This window comes from Rana temporaria, chromosome 6, assembly GCF_905171775.1.
Source record: "Rana temporaria chromosome 6, aRanTem1.1, whole genome shotgun sequence".
Lineage (NCBI taxonomy): Eukaryota > Metazoa > Chordata > Amphibia > Anura > Ranidae > Rana > Rana temporaria.
Window position 1 is genome coordinate 172,168,110 of NC_053494.1, and position 27,727 is coordinate 172,195,836.

Below are 27,727 nucleotides of genomic sequence, written 5' to 3' on the forward strand. Positions count from 1 at the left end.
GAAATATTCACAATTTATTTCACTTACATCAGCGCTGTACCTTCTTTTGACAATACACGAGTGTACTGCGCTCTGTATATGTTGGCGCAGTATTCAAACTCGGCGCGGGAAACGAGCGGGGAGGACGCGAGGACGCCGCAGAAGGACGCCGGACCCGACGAAGAGGACACCCGAAGCCGCAGACGGACGCCGGACCCGACGAGGCCGCCGATGGATGCCGCACAAGACACCAAAACTGTAAGTACAAAAAAAACTTTTTTTCCACAGGATTCGGGGCAACTTTAGGGGTGCGCGGTATACGCGGGAGCGCGTTATACCACGATAAATATGGTAAGCAGTACTTGCTCAATAGAGTACCAAACTGTTATTCGTCGCCACTCGAGTTGGAGTGGGTAAAGTGCCCCCGGACAGACCCCTCTCACAAGCCTGGCAGCCGAAGTGTCACTTAGGATTTTCTGAGAGGAACAGATCTCTCTCACAGACCTGGCTCTAGGGCCTCTGCCACAGGCCAATTACTTTAGGTGAGCTAGATGGATAGATTGAGCGAATCCTCCCAGTAGGTTTTTAGCATAGGTCACCGGATGACAGCAGCACATACCTGTCACCATTCCGGTCACCAGATCCCCGAATGGTTCGTTCAAGCCCTATTGGACAACCTGCCTCCGGGTTCCCCTCAAGCCGACTCCCCAATCGAATGGCACCCAGCCTGGGATCCTTTCAATAGAACCGGGAACCCAGTAAGTCACTGGAGTCCCTTTTTATCTCTGGATGAGGGTTTATGTAGACTGCAGTTCTGGCCTGGTGGGCCTCGCTGGCGGGGTCCATGGAGGCGCGCACCCTGAAGGTGGATGCCGCACCTGGAACTGGGACCCCGCAAAACTCGATTAGCACATGACACCTGTCACAGATATACCCCTCCCCAGCATGCCTTGCGAGGGAGAAACTTCTCTGATTGGCTGCTGGGGAAAGTTGCTCTGCCAGTACCCCTCTGGCGCCAACTGCTGGCCAGGGATGGTATTGCATCCCTGGAGCACAGACTGACCCAGTGGACGTTTCTGGAGTGACAGAAGTCCCAATTTTAGAAAATTGCGAATGGGAGCAAAATAACTCTCCCATTCCCCACTAACTTTAGCATAGTGCCCATACTTAAAGTAAGGGGGTGCTACACAGGTATTGGGCAATGATGGAGGGTAAAATCATTTAACAATTCCTTAAAGGGGTTGTAAAGGTTCGTTTTTTATTTTCTAAATAGGTCCCTTTAAGCTAGTGCATTGTTGGTTCACTTACCTTTTCCTTTTTCTTTGTCTGAATTTCTCACTTTCTGTTTCTCCTCAGTAAGCTTGCCCCTGTCATCTGGCTGGGGGTTAGTCAGCCAGAACAGCTTACTGAGGAGAATCATGAAGTGGGAAATTCAGACAAAGAAAACAAAGAAAAAAACATTTAGACGGGAAATCGAAGGAAAAGGTAAGAGAACCAACAATGCACTAGCTTAAAGGAACCTATTTAGAAAAAAAAAAAAAAAAAAAAACCTTTCCAACCCCTTCAAGTTAAGTTGACCAGATTTTTAAAATGAAATCCGGGGACCTATTTGTATTTATTTTTTAAGAGTGCTGGGCACAGGACCACTTAATACACAGAGCGCTGGGCATGGGACCACATAATACACAGAGCGCTGGGCACAGGACCGCATACTACAAAGAGTGCTGGGCACAGGACCGCAAAATACACAGAACGCTGGGCACGGGACCGCAAAATACACAGAGTGCTGGGCACAGGACCGCATATTACACACAGCGCTGGGCATTGGACAGCATAATACACAGAGCCCTGGGCAAGGGACTGCATAATACACAGAGTGCTGGGCACAGGACCGCAAAATACACAGAGCGCTGGGCACGGGACCGCATAATACACACAGCGCAAGGCACGGGACCGCATAATACACAGAGCACTGGGCATGGGACAGCATAATACACAGAGTGCTGGGCACTGGACCGCATAATACACAGAGCACTGGGCACGGAACTGCATAATACACAGAGCACTGGGCACGAGACTGCATAATACACAGAGCACTATGCACACCACCTTTCAGCCCTTCCTCCCCAACAGCTAAACTCTCCATTGCTCCATGAAGCTGCATCAGCTCTGACCCCTGCCCCCCCTCTGCCCTCACCTGTGTACAAACAGACCCCCCCCCCCATATGCTCATCTACTGGTCTCAGCCCTCCACACAGTAATTTTTTGGCTCTGCCTCTCCTCCACTGAAGAGCAGGAGTGGTAGTGAGATCGTCCAGCAGGGGATGTCGGCTTTCGAACCAAAAGTCTGTTTCTCAGCCAGCATGGGATGCCCTGTCTACGTTTAGTCTGGCCCTAAATCCGGGGACAAAACCGGGGGCAGACTTGGGACAATGTTCTCAGCCAGGGGACTGTCCCCGAAAAACCGGGAACGTCTGGTCACCCTACCTTACATCTTCATGTGAATCTGCTGGCAATTTTTCTCAATCTGAAATCCTGCACCTGCATGCCTGCTTTGGCTGGTATGGGGCAACTCTACTCTCTGTCATCGATGTTCACTTTATATTATATCATAGAAAATGTAATCAGGGAAGTGAGGCTACCTTAAAGCTGTACTCCAGAAAAACATTTAAATGCGTTGATGGAATAAATATACAAGAGATGCTTTACCTGTCAAAGGTTTTGAACAGTTGTGCTCATAAGTTTACATACCCTTGCAGAATTTATGATTTCCTGGGCATTTTATGTAATATATTATAATTATATTATATTTTAGAATATAAAGATAACACAAAAAAACATTTCTTTCACTCACGGTTAGTGTTTGGCTGAAGTCATTTATTATCAATCAACTGTGTTTACTCCTTTTAAAATATGACAACAGAAATTACCCAAATGACCCTGATCAAAAGTTTTCATACCCTGGTGATTTTGGCCTGATAACATGCACACAAGTTTCACACAAAAGGGGTTTGAATGGCTCACCTGTGATCTGTTTGCTTGTAATTAGTGTGTGTGTATAAAAGGTCAATGAGTTTCTGGACTCCTGACAGACCCTTGCATCTTTCATCCAGTGCTGCACTGACTTTTCTGGATTCTGAGTCATGGGGAAAGCAAAAGAATTGTGAAAGGATCTGCGGGAAAAGGTAGTTGAACTGTAAAAAACAGGAAAGGGATATAAAAAAAATATCCAAGAAATTGAGAATGCCAATCAGCAGTGTTCAAACTTGAATCAAGAAGAAGAAAATAAGGGGTTCTGTTGAAACCAAACCACGGTCAGCTATACCAACTAAAATTTCAGCCACAACTGCCAGAAAAATTATTTGGGGTGCGGCCATTTCTTCTTATTTCTGTTAGACAGATGGCCACCCACCGGATCCATCAGGCTTTCATTTCTCACCTGGAGAAGCAAGTTCTCTTTGTTCCTTTCTTCCCCATCCCCCTCCCCATGACAGTGGTCTGGAATCTTCTCCCCACACTCGCTGTCAAAATTTAAACATGTGCGAGGTTCCAAGTTCTGTGAATGAATGAACTACAAATACCATCAACCTCTGTGTAGTTCTCAATGAACTTTGAGGGAACTGGTGAGCGCACCTGTAGTCCATTGATTCTTCCTGCCTTTCATTAACATTGGGGTTGATTTTCTAAAAATGGAGAGTCTGGTACAGTTGTGTATGGTAGCCAATTAGCTTCCCCCAGATTTAGTAAACCAACCCCTGTGTGGCTGTAATAGAGGTACGGGAAGACTGTGTACTGGCGAGTCTGCAGGATCCAAGCATTGCACCAGTGATCTGCTGATTGAGTGTGCAATGCCTTAAATGCACATTTTTTGCTTGCACAATGTGTATTTATTATTATAATTTTTTTTATAAAAGGTGAACTTAGCCTTTAACCCCCTCAGCGGTATTCCCGAGTCGGGCTCGGGGTGGAATTTCAGAACCAAAAGCGGTAACCCCGAGCCAGACTCGGGATCGCCTCGCAGTGTCCACAGGCAGGGAGTTACTTACCTTGTCCCTGGATCCTGCGATGCCTCCCCGCTGTGTGATAGAGCTGTGTCCTCGCTCGATTTACACAGTGCCTGTGTGCCACCGAGCTCCGTTCCCTGCGACGTTACGATGTCACGGGGGCGGAGATCGGAGCCAAATTCAAAGAAGTAAATACACACAATACATACAGTATACTGTAATCTTATAGATTACAGTACTGTATGTAAAAAATACACCCCCCCCTTTGTCCCTAGTGGTCTGTCCAGTGTCCTACATGTCATTTTATATAATAAAAACCTTTCTTTCTCCCTGCAAACTGTAGATTGTCCATAGCAACCAAAAAGTGTCCCTTTACATCAAAAGTGGTTTTAGAGCAGCTAGGAAACAGGGATAATAAATTAGAATCACTTGCAGAATTGAGCGATAGCGATTTGTGGGGAAATTCGTCATCAAACAATAAAAGTAATGACAGCGACAATTCTGCAACTGAGCAAATGTCAGTGATTTTTATTTGATTACATTATTGAATAATTTTTATTATAATTACATTATTATTTTTTATAATTATTTATAGTTATTTATTATATTATAATTTATGATTTTGTTTTTCAAACTTTATCATACCCGGGATGTCTACTAGACTCTTGTTTGGACAGATTTAAGTGAGTTATTCCTAAGAATTACAGGCCTACAATATAAAACGCCAAACTTCCATGCAAAATAATTGTACCGCTTTCAGCACCTAAAATCTGAAATAATCATACCGCCAGGGAGGTTAAGAGGCTAATACCAAGTCAAATTAAGATACTTAAAGGGTTTGTAAAGGATTTTTTTTTTAATCTTAATAGCTTCCTTTACTTAATGCAGTGCTGTTTTCATGTCCTCATTGTTCGTTTTTGCTCTCAAGTTGCTGTAATTCTTCTCTGATCTCCACACTTCCTGGTTGTCTGTTTCCTGATAACCACAGTACTGGGAGCTTTCTCTCTGTGGTCACTAATCAAGGAGGTGTGATTACTGTGTGTCTAAAACCCCTTAGCACCAATCAGTTTTGTTTTCCAAACCATATTGGCTCTGTGGCTCTGTACAGCACAGAGGCAGGAAACAACATGCAAAAACGAATCTAGAAACTACAGGTACATTATATGATTGATTTGTATCTATTTTTAATCGTTTTTAAAAGGAATCAGTTAACTATTATGTCTCTATACCCTGTAAACAGTCATTTCAAAAAAAAATTTACAACTCCTTTAAGCCGCTTTAATTATTTTGCAATAATGTGTGCCTTTTATATCTGACTTGTGTTCAACTTTAAAGCAATGTATCCTTGGATATAAAATAACCTGCTTTAAAAGGAGAGAGGACTCCAGGGCAATGCTATATCCTACTTGGCAGGCTTGAATGGCGTTTGCAGGAGGATATTCTTTTACAATATATTTGAAGGGCATGCACAGGAACTAGTTTCCTAATGTAGAAAAACAAAAGACATACCGTATTTATCGGCGTATACCGCGCACTATTTTGCCCTGAAAATCAGGGCAAAACCGTGGGTGTGCGGTATACGCCGATACCCGCTTTCCCGCCACGAGTTTGAATACTGCGCCGACATATACCGAGCGGGCAGTCTCGGCGCCTCTCGCGCTGACGTCCTGAGCGTACAGGACGTCAGCGCGAGAGTTGCCGAGCCTGCCCGACGATACACGAGTGTACTGCGCTCGGTATATTTCGGCGCAGTATTCAAACTCGGCGCGGGAAACAAGCGGGGAGGACGCGAGGACGCCGCAGAAGGACGCTGGACCCAACGAAGAGGACACCCGAAGCCGCAGACGGACGCCGGACCCGACGAAGAGGACACCCGAAGCCGCAGACGGACGCCGGACCCGACGAAGAGGACACCCGAAGCCGCAAACGGACGCCGGACCCGACGAGGCCGCCGATGGACGCCACGCAAGACACCAAAACTGTAAGTACAAAACATCTTTTTTCCACAGGAATTCGGGCAACTTTAGGGGTGCGCGCTATACGCGGGAGCGCGCTTTTCCCCCGATAAATACGGTAAGTAATGAATATGATGTATTGTTGATATGCAAAATGGTATTCAGGAGCATTTATATTTCATTTTGAGATTCTGCTGTACCATCCCTGCTGCTGATTATAATAGGGGAGGAGTATAACCTTGTGAGGTTTTTATTTCTATCCCTGCTACTGTTAGGAAGATTTTACTTTACTTCCTGTCCTTGTGACCAGTGGGGGACATTGACAGCAATAAACAATTGAAATACAAAAACACATGGAGAGCTATATTCAGAAATACAGCTGAAATTGTCAATGGCTCTGGTTCAGCAGCACTCCTTTAAACGGGAACACATCTTAAGGCCCGTACACGCAGTCGGATTTTCCGACGGGAATTGTGTGATGGCAGGCTGTCGTTGGAAAATCCAACTGTTTGTATGCCCTATCGGACAATTGTTGTTGGATTTTCCGCCAACAAATGTTGGATAACATGCTTTAAAATATTCTGCCAACAAATGTGTGTTGTCGGATTATCCGACTGTGTGTACACAAGTCCTTCAGACAAAACTCAAAAGTTCAAACACGCATGCTCAGAAGCAATGATAACCATAACACAACATTAGCAGAAGTTGCCCAAAGGGTGGCGCTGGTGGATCTGAAAAACCACATAGTTTTGTGTTTGTTGGCCGACAATTATTTGCCGTTTGTATGCAAGACAAGTTCTAGGCCAACGCCCTTCGGACAAAAGTTATACGCTTTATCCGCAGAAAATCCAATCGTGTGTATGAGGCTTTACAAAGAGATATGAGAATCACCATACATACAGCTGACCTCCCAACTTTTGGAAATGGGAATGAGGGACACACATTCGCACAAGTATATAGGCATAGGACCCATCTCCTGCCACACCCCCTTAACCACTTGCCGACCGCGCTATAGCAAAAATACTGCTACAGCGCGGTCGAGTTACCCTGACAGGACGTCCCTGGGACGTCCTCGTGCACTTCCGCGTTTGCGCGTCCCCTGGGGCGCGCTCGCGGAAGTGTCCGTGCTCGCCGGGTCTAGAAGACCCGGCGCATCACGGATGACGGTAAATAGCCGCTGATCGCGGCCATTTACCACGTGATCGCTCCGTCAAATGACGGAGCGATCACTTGTAAACAAACCGGCGTCATTTGATGACGCCGGTTCCTCCCTCTCCTCTCTGTACCGTTCGGTACAGAGAGAGGGGGGGGGGAGCGGGTGTCAGCAGCTGCTGTGGCTGGATCTGTGACAACTGCAGTCACAGATCCAGCCATCCTTCCCTGCGCAATACTCTGCAATAACCCATACTCTGCCTGCAATACCCCAATACTCTGCCTGCAATACCCCAATATTCTGCCTGCAATACCCCATTACTCTGCCTGCAATACCCCATTACTCTGCCTGCAATACCCCAATACTCTGCCTGCAATACCCCAATACTCTGCCTGCAATACCCCATTACTCTGCCTGTAATACCCCATTACTCTGCCTGCAATACCCCATTACTCTGCCTGCAATACCCCATTACTCTGCCTGCAATACCCCAATACTCTACCTGCAATACCCCATTACTCTGCCTGCAATACCCCAATACTCTGCCTGCAATACCCCCATACTCTGCCTGCCATACCCCATACTCTGCCTGCCATACCCCATACTCTGCCTGCCATACCCCATACTCTGCAATACCCCAATACTCTGCAATACCCCAATACTCTGCAATACCCCAATACTCTGCCTGCAATACCCCATACTCTGCCTGCCATACCCCATACTCTGCCTGCCATACCCCATACTCTGCCATACCCCATACACTGCCATACCTCGATACTCTGCAATACCTCGATACTCTGCAATACCCCGATACTCTGCAATACCCTGCGCAATACTCTGCAATACCCCAATACTCTGCAATACCCCAATACCCTGCGCGATACTCTGCAATACCCAAATACTCTGCAATGCCCCCAATACTCCGCAATGCCCCCAATACTCCGCAATACCCCAATACTCTGCAATACCCCAATACTCCGCAATACCCCAATACTCTGCATATATAATGTTTTGGGGTTCTATGTAATTTTCTAGCAAATAAATGGTGATTTTTTCCATGTAGGAGAGAAATGTCAGAATTGGCCTGGGTGCTCCAGAACGCCTGATGGTGCTCCCTGCATGTTGGGCCTCTGTATGTGGCCACGCTGTGTAAAAGTCGCACACTTGGGGTATCGCCATACTCGGGAGGAATAGCAGAATGTGTTTTGGGGTGTCATTCGTGGTATGCATATGCTGTGTGTGAGAAATAACCTGTGAATATGACAGAAACAAGTTTTTATTTATTTATTTTTACAGAATTTTCTGTCGTTTTTCTTTTATAGCGCAAAAAATAAAAAACCCAGAGGTGATCTAATACCACCAAAAGAAAGCTCTATTTGTGTAAAAAAAAGGACAAAAATTTCAAATGGGTACAATTGTGAGAGCACCGAAAGCTGAAAATTGGTCTGGTTAGGAAGGGGGTTTAAGTGCCCAGTGGTCAAGTGGTTAAAGGAGAATTAAAAAAAAATTGGTTAAACCCACAAGTGCTTTTTTTTCCATTACTATTTTTTTATATTGGCTTCTGAAATTTACAAATGCAGCAATTTAAAAAAACGGGTGAAAAGTTTAGCACTGGGAAACACTTTTTGAAAGATAAAAAGTGCATTATATATACAATTATATAGGTCAGACCAATCTAAGGGACACATGAGGGGGAAAGAGGGACAGAGGGACTTTCGCCTAAATTAGGGACAGTTCCTGTTAATTTAGGGACAGTTGGAGGTATGCATAGAGTCCAACAAAACCTTTTATACATCCCCCGCCAGAAACAAGATTCTTCCTTTTCCTTATGGCAGAAATTGCCCTGGTTTTGTGAAATGTTTTTATTCCTTTACATTATTTTTATATGACCAAAATAGGTTATATAGCCCAAAAAAAAGTGAAACTTGTTATTTAGAGATTTTTGATACAGAGTAAATATAGAGACAGCTACTGGGAAAGTAGCTTCTCTATGCTAACAAACTATTGTTCTTGTCAAAACAGTCTTATGAGCTAGTTTCAGCCAAAATCCCAGGAGAAGGATTTCCTGCTTATTCAGCACTGCTTCTCTCCGCCCGCCTGGACATTGTGCCGTATCCAAAATATCAACTAAATCAGCCTCTCTGCATATTTTTAACTTTCATATCCACCAGACAAAACTCAATGTGCCCATAATGAGACTGTCTGGAAATGATATATCTAATGTGATCCATGTAGACATTTGGTCATCAGCTAAGTAAATTGTAGTGTAGGCAGGTTGAACTGTGTATAGTTGCAGTGAGCCAGCAGCTGGCCCAGCCTGGGGGAAAGGCTCATCACTAAGCCCTCGTACACACGACCGAGTTTCTCGGCAAAAACCAGCAAGAAACTTGCTGGGATTTTTTTTTGCCGAGGAAACCGGTCATGTGTACATTTTTCGATGAGGAAACTGTCGAGGATCCCATCGAGCCAAAAAGAGAGCATGTCTTCTTTTTCCTCGACGGGAATGGAGAAACTTGCCTTGTCGAGTTCCTCGACAGCCTAACAAGGAACTTGACGAGGAAAACTATGTGTTTCGCGCATCGAGTTCCTCGGTCGTGTGTACGAAACTGCCATAATGTTAGATCCTTCACATTACTGCAGTCTCCACATTGTCCCAGGCAATGATGAGTGCACTCCGCGCGAAAGGTACCCCCATGTGCATCGTAAGTAGACCTCGTCCACAACATGGCATAATGGGAAACGACCCACTTTCATGAGCACCACAAACAAAAAACACTTCCCGCCCGGCCTATAGCAGAATGATGGCTGGGCAGTGGTTCAGTTATCCTGACTGGGCGTCTATGACGTCCAGCAGGATAACATGCCGGCACCCACGCAGCATGACGATTAGGGAATGAGCTTTATGTTCGAGTCGAACATGAGTTCGACTCAAACATTGGTTATTCGCCCGTTTCCCGAAAAGCGAACAATTTGGGTTGTTCACGGCAAATTCGAAAAGCCGAGGAACACCCTCTAAAAGTCTATGGGAGAAATCTAAAGTGCTAATTTTAAAGGTTAATATGCAAGTTATTGTCATAAAAAGTGTTTGGGGACCTGGGTCCTGCCCCAGGGGACATGTATCAATGCAAAAAAAGTTTTAAAAACTGAAGTTTTTTTGGAGCAGTGATTTTAATAATGCTTAAAGTGAAACAATAAAAGTAAAATATTCCTTTAGATTTCGTACCTGGGGGGTGTCTATAGTATGCCTGTAAAGAAGCGCATGTTTCCCGTTTTTATAACAGTCTCTGCACAAAATGACATTTCTAAAGTAAAAAAAGTAATTTTAAACTACTCGCGGCTACAATGAATTGTCGGGTCCCGGCAATACAGATGAAAGTCATTGAAAAATAAAAAATAAAATGCGTGGGGGTCCCCCAAATTCCATTACCAGGCCCTTCAGGTCTGGTATGGATATTAAGGGGAACTCTGCGCCAAATAAAAAAAAAAATGGTGTGAGGTTCCCACCAAAAATCCATACCAGACCCTTATCCGAGCACGCAACCTGGCAGGCCACAGGAAAAGAAGGGGGACGAAAGAGTGCCCACCCTCCTGAACCATACCAGACCACATGCCCTCAACATGGGAGTGGTTGTGGGGGTCTGCGGCTGGGGGGCTTATCGGAATCTTGAAGCCCCCTTTAACAAAGCGGACCCCCAGATCCCGACCCCCCATGTGAATTGATAATGGGGTACATTATACCCCTACCATTGCACAAAAAAATGGCAAAATGTTAAACACACACACACCAAGCTGGGACAAGTCCTTTAATAGAAAAAAACTCCAGCGCCGTAATCCTTCTACGATCCCGGTCCCGGACCCGCCGCTATGAACGATACCGCCTCCTCCAGAGACACCCGGCCGAATGACGTGCAAGCTGTTTGACAGCTCTTTTATAACCAAAGGCGGCGCCCTCGGTTATAATGTACCCCTTACCAATTCACATAGGGGGGGCCGGGATCTGGAGTTCGACTTTGTTAAAGGAGGCTTCCAGAAGTCTTTCAATGACTTTGATCTGTATTGCTGGGACCCGACAATTCATTATAGCCGCGAGTAGTTTAAAATTACTTTTTTCCTTTAGAAATGTAATTTTGTGCAGAGACAGTTATAAACACGGGAAAAACATGCGCTACTTTACAGGCATAATATAGACACCCACAGGTACGAAATTTAAAGGAATATTTCACTTCTATTGTTTCACTTTAAGCATTATTAAAATCACTGCTCTTGAAAAAACGGCCGTTTTTAAAACTTTTTTTTGCATTCCATGGGGCAGGACCCCGGGTCCCCAAACACTTTTTATGACAATAACTTGCATATTAACTTTTAAAATTAGCACTTTTGATTTTTCTCGTTCGTGTCCCATAGACTTTAACGGTGTTCGCACAAATTTTTTGCCTGTTCGCATGTTCTGTTGTGAACCGAACTGAGGGTGTTTGGTTCATCCCTAGTGACGATCAGTGATGCTGTGTGTCACCTTGATACACTGCATCTCTGATCGTAGTAAGGAGCCTCTGACGGAGGCTCCTTACCATGTGATCAGCTGTGACAAATCACAGCTGATTACAGCGTGGACCAGGAAGTTTCGGTAAGCGTCATTCCTCGGTTCGCGCTGACAGGGAGAGTCGATCGGCAGCTCTCCCTGTCAGAGGGGGGGGGGTCTGTGCTGATTATCATCACAGCCCCATCAGATGTGCCACCAATAGTGCCCATCAGAAATGCCTGAGAGTGCCCGCCACAGTGTCAATCAGTGCTCATCACAGTGCCAATCAGTGCACATCAAGAAAACCTGTCAGTACCTCATTGTCAGTGTCCATGATGGAATAGCAGACGTGGTAACGCACTAGGTCAGAATAGCACAAGTTGCACAGCTCCCAATGTGCATAGGACGATGTCTTTCGGCACACTGACTTATGAAGGTCGTTGCTCCCTGTGACTGTGCATGCAGACTTGTGCTGCCATCTGTTGGCATGTTACAAAACTTGTCTCAAAACTGTTTATACCACCTCGTATTATATTATTATAAAATTGTTAGTGGCACAATTATTCTATAGCCTAAATACAAAACATAATAAAATCTACCAGACACAAAATGGAAGGTAAATAGTGGCGCTAAATAAGCAATAACATAAACAAAATATAACATATTACACACCCAGTGAATATTGCAGAGGATGCAAAAAAGAAAAAAGTCCATAAATATAACATCCAATTCCGGGTAATAAATCCGTTGATGGGTATTCAGTTGATTGAATTATCTGACACCACACCACGTGATCAAAACCATGTCTCCACTCTCCAGTTAGATGTAAACTCACCAACATAAATTGACTCACATTCTCATGTTCGGCTAGTAAAGCATTGTACCCCTCAGGGTCATGGATTTCCCATCAAATGTTCCAGGTATCCAAAGACCACAAGGTATCCGTAATCTTCCATTCATCAACACTTTGGTTTGATTCACATATAATTCATCCACAGCGCTCCTGAAATTGTCAAATAGGAATGCCCAGTATCGTGCTCGCAGGTCAACCTTCCAAGAGAGCCGTGTTTTGGTTGGGCTTTTGTCATGGATTTTATCTGCTGTGGAACCAGCATTCAGTTTGCAATGAAAGGAGTTGTTCTGTTTGGAAGATTTGTGGGTTCCTCTCTTAGGTTTTCCACATGACCACTTGGATTTCCCTTCTTTGCTTTCCAGGGGCACACTCCATGCAATCAGGTTTCTGGCAGTACATCCTTCCTCTGCCACAATTTTTTGAACCACGTTATGACTGTTCTCTAAACTGTAAGCCCGCGTACACACGATCGGTCCATCCGATGAGAAAACGGTCCATCAGACCATTCATCGGTCCAAACCGATCGTGTGTGGGCACCATCAGTTATAAGTGGATTGACAGAGCATAAACATTAATTACAAAGGATTGACTGTCAGCTTTCAAGTCCCTCTAAAAAAGAAGATTTATAGGGGTTACCCTTTACAGGCAAAATATGGGGACTCTTGTTAAAGCATGAACAGTAATAATATATGAAAATATGTGGGCCTGGTCAAACCTCAATCATGAGAGCCACAACACCAATATAAATATCAAAAAGATTTATTTTGTAAAAAGATTTTCTTTGTAAAAAGACATAGAAAAATCAAAAAAGAAGAAAAAAGAAAAAATTATACATTGAATGCTATAAAATGCATACTAGACAAATTCCAGACTAACAAATAAAATGATACTTCAAGTGCATAAAGATGCAGGTGATCTTCATTTCATCCCACATGTAACGGTTCTACTAGTTTCGCCCAAGGGGGCTTCGTCAGGAACCAATGGGGGGCAGTAGTCTGAACAAACAAAGAGTATATCAATAAACGGAAATATATCAGTAATAATATATACAAATAGTCACATAGATTTATTGTATCAGTACATACAAACGTATCTGATTGACCATATATGTTGATGTAATCATAATTTATAAGGCATAGAGACAATGTGTTTTGTTTAAGTAGACGGAAGTCGAGTTAATGCAGTGTCTGTGATAGCTGTGGACTTTGACAGAAATATTTACCTGAAAAAATGGACTGAAAAACCTGAGTAGTTAGCCGTGATTGGCTCAAAATCCCAGATGGAAAATCCCAGATGGAAGGAAGGGGGGATGGGAAAAAGAGGAAATAATCCTCTTATGCATGCAGGTAGGGTCACCGTGCACCTCACAGAGCCTGGATGCAAGCCTGTAGAGGAGGAGGAGCCGAAGGCAAGCAGGTACTATGGGTACAGAATAAAAATATTAAAAAAAATTAATAAATAAAAAAGAAGAAAAAAAAGAAATATAATCAGAAAAAGAGAAAAAATGTGATGAACAGACATCTATAGAAAGATATATGTAAAAGGATTGATGATTATTACCTGGTTCAAATAATGATAGGAATAATGGGAAGATTGATGATGGGGTAGTCTCAAAAGAGATTGATATGGATCATCCCAAGAGATTTCTGTCAATACTGTACAGCACAAAATAGGAAGTCATTCACTATGTCATAAGATTATATATTAACAGATTAGTTTGAGAGTTAATTATTAAAACTGCAAATGACAGCGGTAATAAAGATAATATTAATATAGGTATAAGCGCCTATATAGGCTGCAGAATATTAAAAGAATCTAAGTTACAAGAGAAATGTAACATTTCTTGTGTAGTAATTAAACCTTATAATTGTTAAACCTATCAGAATAGTAGAGGTAGAACATGAAGAAAGTGACAATAAGTACTTGTCTGATTTAAACAAATAATGGTAATAGTATTACCTGATTGGAGTTGCAGTAGTAACTGCCAGAAATTAGGCTGATAAATTGCCCAAGAGATCTGTATAGTCCAAATACTGGATAGTGAAAAATAAAATAAAAGAAAAAGAAAAAAGTCACCCCAAGAGAAAATATTTCCTCAGTGTTGACAAATAAATAAGTAAAATATAATATATTTTCACAAAGTTTGCAAGTGACAACAAAGTATCACATCCAGATTATTGTGAACACTGAATTACACTTGAAAGAAAAAAGGGGGGAGATATAGCATAAAAATAAAATGATATGAAAAAAGATGGTACATGAGAGCATACCTATGACCTGCTGTTGCCTCAGTATACTGAGGAATGATTCCTCTAGTAGAGCTCACGCTGATAGAACAGCTGTGCGGCTCACTAATATGCTGCCCTCAATCAGAGTGAGATGATATACAGCTGAATAGGGGGCAGCTCCTCACTCTGAAATGGGCGTGGTTGTCACGGCAGATGTCATGGGGATTACCCATGGGAGCCACAGGGACCGCGTCTGCGCAAGAGAAGGGCATCCCTCTAGGAGATGCTGAGTCAAGCGCGCCGGCGCGGAGAAGAGGAAACTCCTGGGGAAATACACCAGCGTCAGATATGACGCATCAGTGCCTGCCCTATGGGCACCATCGGTTAGTTAACCTTTGGTTAAAAAAATAGGAACTTGCTTTAAAATTTAACCGATGGACGCCTAACCGATAGGTCAAAACCGATCGTTAGTATGCAAAAGCATCGGTTAAAAACCCCCACATGCACAGAATCAAGTCGACGCATGCTTGGAAGCATTGAACTTCGTTTTTTTCAGCACGTCGTTGTGTTTTACGTCACCGCGTTCTGACACGATCGGTTAATTAACCGATGGTGTGTAGGCGTGACGGACCATCAGTCAGCTTTATCGGTTAACCGATGACAACGGTCCTTCAGACCGTTCTCATCGTGTGTACAAGGTCTAACTGTAGATCTCTAAAATGAAGCCATAGTCTGTCGTTGTCACAGCGGAAGTCATGAGAATCTCTGCTCTGAATACCTATCAACAGTTTCATACACTAATATTCAGTGGGTGTGTGATATATTATATTTTGTTTATGTTATTGTTTATTTAGTGCCACTATTTACATTCCATCTTGTGTCTGGTAGATGCTTTTTATTACATTTGTCTCTTTAAAGTGGCTGCTCTATTGATATTAGGTGTTTCTTTGGCGCAGTGATAAGATCTTGGGTACCGACACATTGTGAGATCTGATTTTCTAAATACAAACATGTTTAAGCTGTGGCTTTTTTTGTAGACTTACAAACCATAAATGTATTTAGCTGCAGAGACACTCTGGGATTTGTTAGCCCTTGGAAGACTGCGTTAGGCATACAGAGTTCATATCAAAGTGCTGGTCAGATGATTTGAAGGCAATACATATCAGGGAAAGCAAAAAGGGATCTGCCTTCAAAGAGCTTACAATCTATGCATGTCGTTGGTGTGTGGGAGGTAGCCGGAGAAAAGCAACACAAGGACAAGGAATATATGCAAACTCAGATACAGTTTCATAGCAAGTGCTGGCTTAGCTTCCACACTCTTTTATATCCATTTTTGTTCTGAATCACATTCTCACTTTATGGTTGCTGTAAAACAACAAAAATAGTACTGTTGTGCTGTTTCAATAGCCGCTTTATGCATTGGTATACCTCCTTAGATCCGGTTTGTCCAGACAGTATGGTCACCTACTGACTTGCATCGTCCACAGGCAGCTTAAGGCCTCATTCACATGGGACCTACTAAATTGTTACCCACACAGGAATGAACAGGTTTTTCATGCATCCCCATGCCGACAGTCCATTGATGTTAATGGGATGCAGTAGCTGCACAGACACAGCTGCTGCTCCCAATTTGACATTCATGTGGGTGCGGGGACACTGAGTTCAGAGAAACCTACATGCATCCGTTCCCACATAGATTGGATTGAGTCACTGTCTGCCAAGATACTAGACTGTAAGCTGTAAATGCAAAATGTTTTTATATCTTAATGCATTCTATGCGTTAAGATAAAAAGCCTTGTGTGCACAGCAGCCCCCCTAATACTTACCTGAGCCCATCTCGATCCAGCGATGTTCATAAAAATCCTGATTGGCTGAGACACAGCAGTGGCACAATTTGCTCCCGCTGCTGTCAATCAAAGTCAGTTAGCCAATGAGAGAGAGGGGGCGGAGCCACACAGTGGCTCCATGATTGAATTGATACAAGGAGCTGCGGCTCGTGTGCGCCATACCAAGCTGCTTGCTGTGGGGGACGCTCGACAGGAGGGAGGGGCCAGGAGCACCAAAGAGGGACTCGAAAAGAGGACGATCTGTGCAAAACCACTGCAACAGAGCAGGTAAGGCCTCGTACACACGATAGGTTAAACAGAGGACAACAGTCTGATGGATCGTTTTCATCGGTCAAAACCGATCGTGTGTGGGCCCCATCGGTTATTTAACCATCGGTTAAAAAAAAGCCAACTTGTTTTAAATTTAACCGATGGATTCCTAACTGATGGGAAAAAAAACGATCGTTAGTAAGCACAACCATCGGTTAAAAACCCGCGCATGCTCAGAATCAAGTCGACGCATGCTTGGAAGCATTGAACTTCATTTTTTTCAGCACGTCGTTGTGTTTTACGCCACCGTGTTCTGACACGATCGTTTTTTTAACCGATTGTGTGTAGGCGCGACGGACCATCAGTCAGCTTCATCGGTTAACCGATGAAAACGGTCCATCGGTCTGTTCTCATTGGATGGACTGATCGTGTGTACGCGGCATAAGTGTACCATATTTGTTATTTTTATAGAAAAAAAAACAAGACTTTACAATCATTTTAAGCTTTCTCATCACAATTGGATCAGTTACAGAAATCACTCTTTCAGTGTTTGGGTTACCGAAGCAAAACATTATTTAGCAACAGTAAATCTCTCCAATATGATGGGAATGCCCCGTTAGACAGTTATTAAAGTGATTATAAATCCTCACTTTGTAAAACACTACAATCAGTTTAAAATAGAAATGAAAGGTAAAACATTTGTGTATACATATAAAAAGCATTTGCAAAAAGGTGAAAAAATGATCACATATATATATAATATAGTATATATACATTTTTTGGCACATTTATGGTATGTTGCATTATGCACTTGATGATCATGTAATAGCACGTTGCACTTTAATGTCACCTGCTACTGAGGTTTTTTTTTTTTTTTGTGTTTAACACATCACACTATTGTGGATTAACTTACAATTTATTTTCTCACTTATTAAAGTGGATTGTGATTCACTCCTGTGGGTCACCCTTCAGTTGAAGAGCAGCGCCACCTCCCTTTTTTTATATTATAACAATCAGGCTGAAAGCAGAAGTGTTGGAACTGGCTGCTAAAATAAGGTTTAGGGCTGTGGACTGTGGTGATTAAAACACTAATGTTTTATTTGCAGCTTAAACGGTGTCAGATTTAATGTGCTGATGCCTAGAGAGTTTAATTTGATTGTAGACACAATTTAGGACACAGCGTTAAGACTACCTAGAGCTGTGGTAGGTAAAGGGCCTTCACTGATTGTGTCTTGTTTTTTTGGTAAGTGGTTCTTGCTTTTTAATAGCAATCCCCTAGCCATTGCTAAGGACAGCTTTGCAAAAACACCTCTTTATAGAAAGCGTGTTCTCTGAGTCATTACTAAACCCTGGTAGTCTTAAATTTTGTTAAGCTATTTGTTCTGTGAAAATGCATGTACATTTCTTGTGGTTTGAGTGAAATGGGGGAACAATGGGGGAAAATCAAATGCTACTAGGCTATTTTATCTCTAGGTGGAATTTTCTTTACAATAATAGCGTGATTAAGTGTACAATGTACAGCAGGGTGAATGCATGGGGGGCCACATTCACCTGTTAATAAATGAAGATAACATTACACAGCCCCCGAACCCATGGCCCCCTTTAATCTACACATCCCCTGCACCTCTGGCCCCTTTAATTTACACAGCCCCTGCACCTCTGGCCCCTTTAATTTACACAGCCCCTGCACCTCTGGCCCCTTTAATTTATGCAGCCCCCGCACCTCTGGTCCCTTTAATTTACACAGCCCCGCATCTCTGGACTAGAGTGACCACGTGTCCCGGATTGCCCGGGACAGTCCCGCATTTTGCAGGTCTGTCCCGGGCACCTTCATTTCAGGACAATACAGTGTCCCGGAATGAAACTGACACAGCCACCCCCCAAGCCAAACTAATGCCCCCAAAAAAGGCCGCCACCTCACTACTTTACTCACTGACAGTACTTGTCCTGGCCGGGAATGCCTGGGGGAGCACAGTCCCCCCCCCCCGCTTGTGATTGGAGGAATCATAAATCCTGCCTCCTGTGTCCAATCACTGTGCTGTGATTCTTTACAACACAAGCTGATTTTTGGGAAGGGAGGTGTCCCTGAATGGTAGTTTCGAAATGTGGTCACCCTACTCTGGACCCCTTTACATTACACAGCCCCCCTGCATATTACACAGTCCACCCTGCATATTAAACACCCCCCCCACACATCACCCAGCCTCCCTTGATTTTACACAGCCCCCCTGCTTATCACACCCCCCCTTGCATACTACACAGCCCCCCCAGCTGTGTAAGCGTGGAGGGAGGGGGCACTTTCCCCTTTTATTTATTTTTTTACACTGTTCCGTGGAGAGAAAAAAATTCTGAATACTTTTATTGGAAGGAATGTAAACAACCCTTGTGACAGTAATAGGCAGTGACAGGTACTCTTTATGGAGGGACCTGGGGTCTATAAGACCACAAATCCCTCCTAATGGGTTGCTGATTCTGGCGGAGCACTGGAATCAGTTTCGATCGGTTCTCAGACCTAATACCCGGAAGCAATATTATGACATCCCTTTCGATTTACAGGCGCCAAATTTTTTAAAAATTACAGTATTCACAACAGCCAAACTTGGCCTTTTAAATGCTTTGAAGTGCAAAGGAGGGGTTTGTATTCTTATAGACCCCAGATCCCTCCATAAAGAGTACCTGTCACTGCCTATTACTATCACAAGGGATGTTTACATTCCTTCTGACAGCAATAAAATTGATCAGAATTTTTTTTCTCACAGGGACAGTGTAAAAAAATATATATATAAAAAAAATGTAAAGCGCCCCTTCCATCCGTGCTTACACATCTGGGGTTAGGGGGGCTGTGTAGTATGCAGAGGGGGGGCTGTGTAATATGCAGGGGGGCTGGGTGATGTGCAGGGTGGCGGTGTAATATGCAGAGGATTCTGACGGAACACCAGATTCATTTAGGCCTCCAGCCAGCCGGCTCATGTGTCGGAGAGCCTGGGTAAGCCACGGAAGGCGACAAGAGGGGGTGAGTCCCCTCCCGATGCTTGGGATAACAGCTGAGTGGCTTCTTAGCCTTTAGTTGTTATCCCAAGAAAGCCAAATAAGGGATTTTAGAGTTGTCAATATATTACATTCATCATCACAATCATAATCAATTATCTAAAGTCACATATCTTTTATTTAAAGTATTCATAGAAACCCTTTCCTCCTTTTGCTCTAAATATGTACTATGTAGGCAATTACAAGAGACCGATACCAAGTCAAATTCAGGTATTTACATTAATCACATTTAAAAATACATTAAATTGTTTTTCAATGATTATATAAGTGCGTCATTTAGTTATTTTTACTACCTAGAGTTTAGCTATAATGTGACTTGCTGAACGGCAACTCGGAAAAGTGAAAAGAGACAAAAATAGTAGGTACTCTGTGAAATTAACTTTCTTTTTCTGCTCCCTTGGGAGCCGAGCAAATTGAAGAAGGCAGTCAGGTAAGCGGTAGTACTTCCCTGGGCTGAGTGATCTCCTGCAGAGACAGTGTTGTATTAGTGATCGAGGCTCCTGCCAAAATATGAATAGTAATTATGAAACACGGTTGGTCTGTGCAGTATTTAGAAGAGTTCCCACAGTGTTCCATGCATGGGAAATGATGCATAGCACCATCTGTTCAAAGCAGGGATTTCTTTCTTTTTTTTTTTTTTTGTTAAACCAGTGTATACATATATAAGCATCACACAATCTAAGCACGGCAGTTAATTGAAAAACACTTAATACAGGTTAAATGAAACACATCATTTGTCTGTAATGTGCCAGGGCAAGAGCATCCCCCTATGAGGATAGCTACCGAACAAATAACTATCCCAGGGGATGCCGCCTCAGCATGTCTACCAACACATGTTTGCCTTTGGGGAATTACTAGCTCAAGAGCAACAAGACACATCTGTAGTATGAATATTTCAGCATCAGTTTTCTGTGCCGTTCCCATATAACTCTGCAAGAAACAGTGGCATTAAGGTGGAATTATTGGTTAAAAAAAATTGCCGTCAATTCTTTGTCGTTTGTATGCAATACAAGCTCACGGCCAACACCCAGGCCTTCGGACAAAAGTCCTACGCTTTGTCCGATGAAAATCCGATCGTGTGTATGAGCCTTTACAGTATATCACAAAAGTGTAAAAATGTTATTATACCTTCTCATGTGACAACACTGAATAAATAACACTTTGCTACAATGTAAAGTAGTGAGTGTACAGCTTGTATAATAGTGTACATTTGCTGTCCCCGCAAAATAACTCAACACACAGCCATTAATGTCTAAACTGCTGGCAACAAAAGTGAGTACACGCCTAAGTGAAAATGTCCAAATTGGGCCCAATTAGCCATTTTGACTCTCTGTGCTGCGACTTGTTAGTGTTACAAGGTCTCAGGTGTGAATGGCAAGCTTGTGTGTTAAATTTGGTGACTGGTCACTGGAAGTTCAACATGGCACCTCATAGCAAAAAACTCTCTGAGGATCTGAAAAAAATTATTGTTGCTCTACATAAAGATCACCTAGGCTATAAGAAGATTGCCAAGATTGCCTGAAACTGAGCTGCAGCATGGTGGCCAATACCATAAAACAGGACAGGTTCCACTCAGAACATTCCTCGCGATGGTCGACCAAAGAAGTTGAGTGCACGTGCTCAGAGTCATATCCAGAGGTTGTTTTGGGGAAAAAGACGTATGAGTGCTGCCAGTGGTGTGATTTGTAAAAAAGTCTGGTTCAATTTCATTTAGTGGTTAGGGTGCCCGCCAGGAGTCCGGAACGACCAGGCAGCGCTTCCGTCGGCTAATCGGGGAGCCGAAACAAAGCCCGGAGCGGCTTTGTTCAGCTCTTGGCTATGGTAACCCAGAAGCGATAACCTGACATCACTTCTGGTTTACCCATTTTCAAAAATAAAAAGCATTCAAACATGCCGACCTTGGTGTGATCAAATGCTTTTAATGGCAGAGGGGGATCTTGGGTCCTATAGTCCCCAAATCTCTTCATAAAGAGTACCTGTCACATGAATATTGCTGTCACAAAGGATGTTTACATTTCTTGTGACAGCAATAAAAGTGATAACATTTTGTTTTTAAAGCGACAGATAAAAAAAATGTAAAAACATTTTTTTAAAGTGCCCCACCTGTGCTCGTGCACAAAGGCAAACGCATGAGTAAACAGTGATCATCTCACACATGTGAGGTATTAACACCAATGTCACATCATGGGAACTAATTCTAGCACCAGAACTCCTGTGCAAATCTAAAGTGGTAACCTGTAAAGGATTGTAAAGTGTTGCATGTGGATAATAAAATTTACCTTGTTTTGGCGTGTGAAATTTTAAAGCGTGACATGTTTGGTATCTATTTAATCTGCGTAACATAATCTTTAAAATTTTACCAAAAATGTGGGTTATGTATTGTGTGTGTTTGCATTAAAAAGATTAATACAGTTACTACTGGTAAGGTTATAAGGATGATCAGGCTCTACGCCTTTTCAATTCTATGGGCTTTCCCCTATACAGGGATATAGTAGGTTGAATATACTTACCCTTTAAAAAAAATGTTCTTTTTTTTTTTTGTTCCTCTTTCCCTGGCTTAAAATAATTTTGCCAAGTATCGATAATAGTGGTGAATTGTGATCCCAATGGTGAATTTTTCCCAAGCTATCCCAAATTCTAAAAATGTTTCTAATTAGTGGGTTTGTACTATTAACTAATTCTCGGTACTGCCGTGGTATCCAAACCAACTTCCCTAAATCTACCTTACTTTGAGAAATCTCTATATTCACCCAGTTTCTCCCCTCTTTATTATGTATCCACTCTAATGCCGCGTACACACGATAATTTTTCGGCATGAAAAAAACGTTTTTCAAAAACGTCATTTAAAATGATCGTGTGTGGGCTACACATCATTTTTCAGGTTCTGAAAAATGACAAAAAAAAATTCAAACATGCTGCATTTTTTAACGTCGTTTTAAACAATGTCGTTTTTCGGGTTGTAAAAAATTATCGTGTGTGGGCTAAAATGACGTAAAAAACCTGTGCATGCTCAGAAGCAAGTTATGAGACGGGAGCACTCGTTCGGGTAAAACTACCGTTCATAATGGAGTAAGCACATTCATCACACTGTAACAGACAGAAAAGCGCGAATCGTCTTTTAATAACACGAAATCAGCTAAAGCAGCCCAAAGGCGAATGGAACTTCCCCTTTATAGTGCGGTCGTACGTGTTGTACGTCATCGCGCTTTGCTAGATAATTTTTTTTAAACGACAGTGTGTAGGCAATGTCGTTTTAATGATGAAGTTGGGAAAACGTCGGTTTTTGGACATGCTGAAAAACAAAGTTTTTTTCATGCTGACAAATGATCGTGTGTACGCGCCATTAGGCTTGATTCACACCTATGCATTTTTAGTGCTTTTTGCATTTTTCAGATTTGCACTACAGTCCATTTAACATGGTTTCCTATGGAACACGTTCTGTGGTGCAAATCTACAAAATGCAAAAAGCACTAAAAATGCATACAGTAGGTGTGAATAAAGCCTAACATCCGAGAAATACAGATTGCCTGATAGTATTTCTCAAAGTCTGAGGCTGCTAATCCTCCCAACCTTTTAGCTTTTGTCAAGGTTGCATATGCAATTCTGGGCCGTTTATGTGCCCAGATATATTTTAATATCATTGATCTTAAATTCTTAAAATAGTCCTGGGGCACTGTTATTGGGATTATTTGAAAAATATAAGTCAACCTTAGTAATATATTAATTTTTAAAGCATTAATTCTTTCTATCCATGAAAGGGGCTTATGCCTCAGATTCTCCAAGTGTTCTTTGGTTTTATTGAGCACTGGTATGTAATTGGCGTTGAACATATTCCCTAGTGATGCAGTCAATTTTATTCCTAGGTAGGCTGTTCCTCCCTTGAGATACCGTAGTAGTATTTAGAATCTCTGATTTTGACATATTTATTTTAAAGTTAGTTCCGTACCTGGTCAACTCCTCAATTATAACTGGGATTGTTATTCTAGGATTGGACATGTAAAATAGCAGGTCATCGGCATATACTTTGAACTACCTCTCCCCTACGTTTACCCCTCTAAAGTCCTGGTTTTTACGAAGCTAACAGGGGTTCCAGTGCTATTACAAACAGCATTGGCGACAGGGGACACCCCTGCTTTGTCACATTAAATAGGTCCAAAGGGGGAGATAAGGTCCCATTTATTCAGATTTTGGCCGTTTGGTGAAAATAGAAGGCTAGTATCTATTTCATCATATTTACCAATACCCAGATGTCTTAATGTTCTAAACATGAAGCCCCAGTCCACCCTTTCGAAGGCCTTTTTGGCATCAATTGTCAGGAATGCGACTGGGGACTCCCCCCCCCCCCCCTCTACTTTATGAATCAGACATAGTGACTTCAGGCCATTATCTTTTCCCTCCCTCCCTGGTAAAAACCCTACCTGATCACTGTTTACGAGCGAGAAAGAGAGGGTGGGACTTTAATTGAGGCATGAACCCCAGGAGATTGGCGATAACAATAGAAAATGGCAAGTGACAGAATCAGTAGAACCACACGCATAACATGAAAGCATTGCCTGACAACAATACACAGTCAGTTATTTAATAGCGTAAAAGTAAAACAATTACAATAGTAACATATTGAACCTGGTACAATAATCAAAGGATATTGCAAAAATTCCAACAGTTCATGGTAACAATAATAGAGATAGTTCTAATTGGTTCATGCTGAAAACAATACCAAAAAAGCCAATTCATTGGAACGTGTCTCCATGGTATATAAATAGGATTGGGTACGTTGGTACAGTCCACTGATACTGTTTACCCAACTTGGTAGTAGGGGCTTTAGTCTTTCCGCTATTACTTTGGCAAAGATCTTTATATCTCTATTTAACAGGGATATTGGCCGGTAATTCGCTGGGACAGTTGGGTCCTTCCCTCGAGGGTTATATGGGCCAATAGTGATTCCTTCCGCAGGGTCTCTCCTTCGACAAGGGCATTAAGATATTTTCATCGTTTAGGGATCAAAAGCTTTTGAAATCTCTTATAGTATAAGATTGAGTACCTGTCAGGTCCCGAAGACTTTCCAAGGGCCATACTCTTTTTACCTCTTCTGGAGTAATTGGGACATTAAGTTTCTTCAGTTCCTCTGTGGACACTGAGGGAAGGTTAAGGTCTCTCAGGTACTCATGGATTTCTCTCTCCCTACATTCCTCCCTCTGACTCACATTGTATAATGAACTATAGTATTCATGAAAGACCTCTGCTATTTCCAGGGGACGAATGAACCATTTCTCCCTGGTAGTTCTTAACTTTAGAGATAAAGGGAAACCATTTTTTGTGCACTTCTTGGATCAAGGTTTTTAAGGAAACCGTTTATTTTAAAAAAACTTGATCCATGATGATATACACAAAGTTTTTCAGTTACCGTATATACTCGAGTATAAGCCAAGTTTTTCAGCACATTTTTTTGTGCTGAAAATGCCCCCCTAGGCTTATACTCGAGTCACCTTTTTGCGCCTGATCTCCCGGACTTTGGGGACCCGGTACTGGCCGGCCGTAGGTCCCCTGGACCCCAAACTTGGCACACATGTAGCCCCACGGCCAGGGAGCACCGATTTTTCAAAGCCGGCACCCCTTCCATAGACTCCCATGTTAAATGGTAATTTCTCCGGTGACTTTGGAGACCCGGTAACAGGCGGTCGTAGGATCCCGGAACTTGGCACACATGTAGCCCCATTTTTCCTCTACAAGTGTGCAAAGTTTGTTGTCTGGGGGACCTACGGCTGGGGAGCACCGATTTTTCAAAATCCGGGCAGTCCTTCCATAGACTCCCATGTTAAACGTCATTCTAGGCATGGGCACAGTGAGGCATGGGCACAGTGAGGCATGAACATGGACACAGTGAGGCACAGTGAGGCATGCAGATGGACACTCTAGGCTTATACTCGAGTCAATACGTTTTCCCAGTTTTTTTGTGGTAAAATTAGGTGCCTCGGCTTATATTCGGGTCGGCCTATACACGAGTATATACAGTATATTTTTGCTGAAATTCATCACTTATATCCACAAACAAGTAGAATGTTTTCACATTGAGCTATGAGCCAATTGATTTAAAGTGGGGATTTTTTTTTTCTTTTTACAGCTATAAGCCATTTGAGTGTGTCATAAAGTGCAGCTTTGCAAATTGTTTTTGGAGGCGGCATGGAGACATGGAATTTTCTTATAATAAACAATTTTGAAATCACGCAAAAAGACACCGCGATGCTGCTCTAAATTAAATTGCACTACAATTCTTCACAGCATGATATATTGGAAACAGACTAGTGTACTGGAGACAATTATAGTTCTCTTACATGCTGAAAGAACAATGAGTGTGCTTAGGAGGATGATCTTCATATGTTGAACAATGTTGAAGTAACAGGTAGATTATATGAACACAAAAGGAGACATTTCTTAACCTTATTGGCTGCATAAATTTGACTCCTCAGAACTACTATCACGCCGTGCAAGACATTTATGGAAACGTTTAGAAGCAAACGCTTCCGAGCCGCAAGGAAGTAGAGGGAGCTTTTCATATTTAGCATTTACAAATGTGATTGTCTTTTTTAAACATTTTTTTTAACCATTGTATTTTTAGATGTATTTGCAAAAGAGATCAGCTTAAAGGCCACGATAGAAGGGTTTAGCAGGCTAGGCTGTAACGGGTATATACAGGCACCTCTGTGAGAGGCATAGGAACTGATTGGCTGTTTCTTTCTCAAACAGATTAAGTTCTGTGTCCTTAAAGTGGTTGTAAACCTCAGATATGAAATATAAACAAAGCATATCCCTCTGTAATGTGTACCTGTCTCACTCCAGAGCACTAAGGCCCGGATTCTCAGAGAACTTATGACGGCGTAGCGCCATGTACATCGTTGTAAGTCCGAATCCGACCCGTCGTATCTATGCGCCTGATTCTTAGGCCTAGTACACACGAGAGGATTTATCCGTGGATACGGTCCACCGGACCGCTTCCGCGGATAAATCCTCTCGAGGATTTGCAAGGATTTTGATCCGATGGAGTGTACTCACCATCGGATCGAAATCCGCGCCGAAATCCCATTGCGATGACGTGTCGCGCCGTCGCCGCGATGATGATGCGGCGACGTGCGCGACGCTGTCATATAAGGAATTCCACACATGCGTCGAATCATTGCGACGCATGCGGGGGATTGATTCGGACGGATTGATCCGGTGAGTCTGTACAGACCAGCGGATCAATCCGTTGGGATGGATTCAAGCGGATAGATTTTAAAGCATGTCTTAAAATTTTTATCCGCTGGAAATCCAACCCAGGGGATAAAAATCCGCGGAAACAGATCCGCTGGATTGTACACACCAGGGGATCTATCCGCTGGAGCCGGTCCGCGGATCAATTCCAGCGGATGGATCCTCTCGTGTGTACGGGGCCTTAGAATCAGTTACGCATAGATATCTATTAGATCCGACAGGCGTAAGTCTCTTACGCCGTCGGATCTTAACTGCGGTTTTTTTTTGACCGCCAGGTGGCGCTTCCGTCGAATTCCGCGTTGAGTATGCAAATTAGCTAGATACGCCAATTCCTGAACGTACGCGCGGCCGACGCAGTAAAGTTACGACGTTTACGTTAGGCTTTTCTCGGGGCAAAGTTTCCCCTGCTATATGAGGCGCAGCCAATGTTAAGTATGGCCATCGTTCCAGCGTCGAAATTTGAAAAAGTTACGTCGTTTGCGTAAGTCGTCCGTGAATGGGGCTGGACGTCATTTACGTTCACGTCGAAACCAATGACGTCCTTGCGGCGTACTTTGGAGCAATGCACACTGGGAAATTCCACGGACGGCGCATGCGCCGTTCCGCAAAAACGTCAATCACGTCGGGTCAGGCTTACGCAGGCC

General features: G+C 43.0%; 1 protein-coding gene and 1 long non-coding RNA gene across 2 annotated transcripts in view; one reads left to right on the forward strand and one right to left on the reverse strand.

Annotated features, from left to right (window-relative positions):
* The window catches only part of CERS6 (ceramide synthase 6), a 242,054-nt gene that overhangs the window by 121,120 nt on the left and 93,207 nt on the right, over positions 1-27,727 (forward strand). The gene's annotated exons all lie outside the window — the stretch shown is intronic.
* Positions 13,373-14,373, reverse strand: LOC120944048. Its single transcript, XR_005750350.1, has 3 exons — positions 14,024-14,373; positions 13,686-13,882; positions 13,373-13,458 (listed from the first exon to the last, which is right to left on the reverse strand). It is a non-coding gene; the product is annotated as an uncharacterized LOC120944048 (long non-coding RNA).